Consider the following 6000-nt stretch of genomic DNA (forward strand, 5'->3'; position numbering starts at 1 on the left):
CCAGCCCACACTCACTCCTTCCCTAACTTGGGCCTCGCCCCTGATCTGCTGCTAATGAGATGTGGAACACCGTCCACACTCTGTTATTGGTGAGATACGGGACCTCGCCCACACTCACCTCCCTACCAGGCACATACAAGTATCACACAGACAACAAGTATACTCTATCATGCAAACCATTCCTTGGGCATCCGCCTGCTATCACTGGACCTTGGTCCTAAATATCATTCTGGCATACAGTGCCTAGGGCTAACCCCTGGGTCTTCCTACTCATATCTACATGGGCCGGCATTGTGGCCTTAGACCCATTCACACAAAGGGAAACTCACATGCACTGCTGAACTTGCTGATAACCCTCTGGCTGCTGCCCGATAATTCTCTGAACCGCTGCTCCACTAGCTCCCCGAGCTATCAATATTAATATCATATAATGTGACAACCATCAAATTTCGGTCAAGTCAAAGTCAAACAAAGTCAACTAGTCAAACCGGTCAACTCCATTAACCCTTGTATGATAGGGTTTACGTTATGTAATCACTGTACAATTCGCTATTTTAATGAGAAAACATCATTTGGAAAGTTCATGTGTTTGATATTCCTTAGCCTTAACAGTGCTAAACAACGAATCAAAGCGATAAAACACTATTGCACAATCATCGGGATTGTGTAGGACACTAAATCATGGCTTAACGGGGTCTATGGACCTTGCGTTGCGAAGCCGGACACTCAAAAAGATCACAAACGAAACCTCTCGCAATCTCATTCAAACCCTACTCAATATTACTTGACGCTAATAGGATCAAAACTCATACACTACGATATAAATTGACGTTAATAGCAACATAGTATAGTACAACGTTATAACTATAATCAAATTAAATTATGATACCATATTAAAATCAAATCAAAGTATAATGCTCTAATTAAATTTAAAAGAATCAAACTTGAATGCTATAATTAAACTTCAAATCAAAGTAGATTGTTATAATCAAATAATAACTCATCTTTTATAAAACTCCATTTTTATAAACTTTACATTAAATTTTATAAAACTCTATTTTTATAAACTTTACATTAAATTTTATAAAACTCTTATATTAATTATGTAAAAGATGCTTGTGTTAGTGGGAAATTATGAAGACCACCAAAAGCAAAAAGATTATTCCCATGGTCTCCCACTCACACCTCCCATCCACTTTCCTTTTCTTTTTCTCCCAACACATTATTCTCTTCACCACTTAAACCTTCTCTATTCTTTCTCTCACTCTCAATCTCGAAATTCATCCAAGAAATACTCATATTCCAGCCAAGAACAATCTATTATACTCAAATCTTCATCCCTCTTGAAGCATTCATCAAGGTGTGTTGTTAAAAGTTTCAAATTCATACAAGAAACCAATTAAATCCACCAAAATATCTAAAACTCATTTTATGCATAAACCTGATTTTTCTTAGAATCCCATCAATAAAATAAGAAGTTCTGGAAATTTTCAGAAAATAACTTATTTTTATTGAATTACTATAATTATTGCAATAAAGTAGGGCAATAATTCACATAAAATACTTTTTGCATTCAATAAATTCTGAGAAAATTCTGGGATGACCAATATATTCATTAAACATAATTTATGAAGTTTCATGTATTTATATTACTGTTTACTATTATTTATGATTTTATTGATTAATTAATAATGAAATACATAAAAAATACTTCCCATAGTCACAAATATCCGAAACTTATACACTGGGCTCTATATCATGTTATAAAACTATGGTTAATTTTACAGAATTTTTGGGAATCATTTATTATTTTTCCCGAATTTTGTTGTTGTTTAATCATTAAAGTATTAAATAAATACTAAAACAGTTCAGAAAAATATAAAAATTTTACAGTAATTAATATTGTATGGAATAATGATTTCCTAATAATTTCATAATTTTTCAATACTGTGTACTATTTAAAACCATTTGCTAAGTATTTAAGCATGTAAAAATGCATTTTAATGATTATTTCATATAAATAATTATTAAAATCTGTAAATAATTATAATTGGGCAAGTTATTATTTTAATAAGAAATTATTAAAACCTGGCCTAAATTGAAAATATAAATTAATTATGCAAAGTAATTAATTCAATTTAAAATTCATTTAACAAATGAATACCTTAATATTATAATCAAAATGAATTATTGTTAATTCATCTAATATAAGAATATGTGTTTAATTATTTGTATTAGTACTCTATTCTCGTTTAGCAGTTCCTAAACCAAAACTATTAATTATATTAGGTTCTACGCCATTTTGACCCGAACCGTCTATCGTACGACATACGCATTTCGTTTTGGGACTAATGTGAGTAATCTACCCCATACTTTATAATTTTCAATACTTTTGGGGTGTATCATGTGGTTCTAATATATTCCAACTTCATTTTATTGTTTTATCACAATTGAGACATTGTTGGGACATTTATACGTGAGTCATTAATTGTATAACTATTGTTTGTTTACGCTACATGTACTTGTAGTGCATTACCATTTTTAGTCTAATCTCCATGACTATGCCCGTATTCTTGAGGTACGTTATGGACAATAATAGCCTTATTGGGTTGACCACCCCGCCTTGGGACGCTAAGGTGATTGATCACACGTGGTTGAGTGTGTATGATGATTAGATGCTCCATCCTATATATATTTATATATATACATATGTATATATATAGGGTGAGGACTTATTGTTGTTGTTATCATTTGTTAATCAATTTTTGATTTATAAACCGTTATCTCAAATACAATTGTTTGCCGACTTCAAAAGAAAACAAATTTCAAATTATAAATGTTTCAACTTCATAATTTTCTCTACTAAAATTAGATTACTCACCAACTCTCGTAGTTGACCTGTTTTTACCCATGATGCAGATTTGAAGAATGAAGTTGATGAAAAATAGGTTGTGCCTTAGAAATCCACAAGACTATTTAAATTTGATGTAATAAATGTTGTTCGTATTTGGATTTGTATTTGTATGTTGTGGATCTTGTTTGCATACTTAGTACTTAATTGAATCTAATCATATTATAACATAGTTATCATGAGACTTTGAACAATATATCACGCCTCGATCGATTCCGACAAGGATCGGGGTGTGACAGATTGGTATCAGAGCCCTTGACTATAGGGAATTAGGTTAATTGCCTTGACCTAGTCTATAGCCTCTAGGGTCCTCTCGTATGCTAGTTTATAAAATGCACACACAACTGCATGCAATTCACACTTAGAAAATCCTAGGAATACCTTTGTGTGTTAATTGCTCCCTTATGTGCATACGTATTACTCCTGACACTTATATGTGTGCATACACTTGTGAATATTCTCCACTTTCTCTGAAAATCACACACATACTCAAGTTGTTTAACAAAATGTATATACATATATGTATTCCTTAGAGCTCATAGGAAATTCAAAGTCATCCACTCTAGTTGGGTAGGATCATAGTAATGGACGCGTAGTAACTGGAAGGGGGAGGTGCCGGTAGCCCGAAAGTCCTGACTAGGTAAGCATTCGTATACATCCCAATCAATCGAGGGACCAGTTTGCTTATCTGGGGACCAAAGGCGAGAGTTCCCAAACCTATAGGCCAAAGCGCGTCATTCACATTACTTTTGAGCCATCAAAATACCCGACCTTATCAAACGTATCCGAAAGGATACACTCCAAAATGGCCAACTCATTGGACTATTAAGTTCCCTAATGGGCCTAGAAGTGGGAAAGAAATGTGAAAACTTAGTTTTGTGGGGGCCCACGCAAGTGCTACATGTTTCACATTTAGTAACCATGGAAAGCCCAAAAGGTGCCCAACACTCCTAACCATGGCCCAACAAGTGTTTTACAATTATTTTACCCAACAATGTCAAAAAACTTTATTTCCATAATCAATTTACAAATAACTCACAAGTCCATATGCGTGTTTCTCGTAGTTGACTTGTTCCTTGTTTGGTTGTGGACTTATGGTAGACTCATTAGGATCAATAGTCTAATAAAATTTTAATTACACGTAACTGGGGGCATGTCGAGTGAATCTTAGGAGTGGATCAGACATGGAACAAATCACAAGATTATAATCAAGTTATTCCTACTAAATTCATAAGTCTATTTATATATACCTCTAGTATAGAGTCGTCGGCGTAGTCGTGTCGGCAATCTAGAATATGGCTAAATACATAATACAAACTATAATACCCAAATTATACAAAATTTTCTGCATAAAAAAATCAATAGACAAACAAACACAATGAAACTAAAAAGGGTATCAAACTATCAAGAGAAAAACACATACAATGTAGATTAAAATCCACTAATTATAACAAAATGGCTAAAAGAAAAGGTAAGGACTAAGGATTGTTAAGTCCTCTCTTCTTATAAATAGCTTTGAAGCAAGCTTGCCTAAGCTTCTTTGTTCTTTCTGTCAATTCCATACCTGGCAATTTCTCCATCATCTTCTTGTGCCCTTCTAACGTCTCTATCTCCTCCTTTAATCCCAAGTCCTAGTTTTTTTTAAAAAAAAAAGGTAGATGCAATATATTTTTCGTGTGAGTTCACAAAATTTACAATGAGTTAAGTTTATATAAATATAAATCAGGAAATCGTAGTAAATCAATTGAATTGATGTGGAATATGCCTAGGGCCATTCTTTATGTTATAAAGAAACTAATAATTAAAATTTTAGAAAATACCAAAACTACTTTGGTTACCAAGTGCAGGCATGCATGCATGAGTAATGTATAGAAGGTTATTATCGTAATTTACCTTGGCATTTTGAATGAGGGATTGTAGGCTCGTAAGTTTTCTATGAGGCCATATGTTTATGTTTAGCTCTCTGCATCTTTTCTTCAACAATGTTAACCCTATCCCTAGTTCCTTTGCCGCCATGATTATCGACATCTCAAAGTACTTCGCTATCTCTTCAAACTCCAATGGTCTCAATCTCTTTGCCACCTTTCGGCCACCGTGATCAGTGGTGGCAGCACTAGAACTACATGTAGCCTCACCACCGGATTTACAGTCTTCACTGAAACTAACCAATGGTAAATTACCTTCCTCCTAACAATCCCATAAGCTTATATCTTCAAGGGGATCCAAATCGTGAAACTCATTTCTAGAAATGATGTTTTGATCTTTGTTAAGTACTGTGGAAACGTTCTGATCGAGCACTTCATGCAATTTTTCCGACAACTCGTAATCATGATGGTCGAGCCTGTCACCACTGCAAAAATCCAAAAACTCAAGATAATCAAATCCAACACGATGGAAGACTCTTTTTGATCACTACAAATCCAAACCATGTTTTGATCAATATAGACAAAATCACTTTTTTGTGCGAAAGATGGGGTAATGAGTGACGTTTATATATACCTGAAAAGATCTTGATGATCAAAGTACGGAAACCAATCGAGGTCATATATGGGGTTTTGATGATCTGCAGGTGGATCCATTGGTGAGGGAGAAGTTAAAAGTTACGGTAAGAATGTGATGATTTATATAAGTGAAGTGGGAGAAGTAATTAATAACAAATAAAGAGGAAATGAATATATATGGTCTTTGAGCTGTAACCTTCTTCTTCAATTCACACACATATGCGTATATGTTGCCGCAAATTATGACTTATGTGCCTCATGCATTTAATACATCACATGCCTACCGCATATTCTTGACTTTGAAGCTACGTACAAGTTTCAAATTTCCCCAGTAGCACTCTTTTCATTAGAAAGTACTCCAAGTCTTCACACATGAACCAGTTAGAAAGTACTCCAAGTCTTCACACACGAACCAATTAGAAAGTACTCCAAGTCTTCACACATGCAAATTATGACTTGTGTGTCGCTATAGGTAACTAATAAAACTTTTTTTAACCCCTTAAATATCAGTACAAGCTTCTAACATCGACATTTAAATTCTAAATTTCTTTTTATTACTAAAACTAGCATCAATTCAAGTATATAAAC

Source organism: Lactuca virosa, chromosome 4, assembly GCF_052849685.1.
Source record: "Lactuca virosa cultivar CGN04683 chromosome 4, Lactuca_virosa_CGN04683_v6, whole genome shotgun sequence".
NCBI lineage: Eukaryota > Viridiplantae > Streptophyta > Magnoliopsida > Asterales > Asteraceae > Lactuca > Lactuca virosa.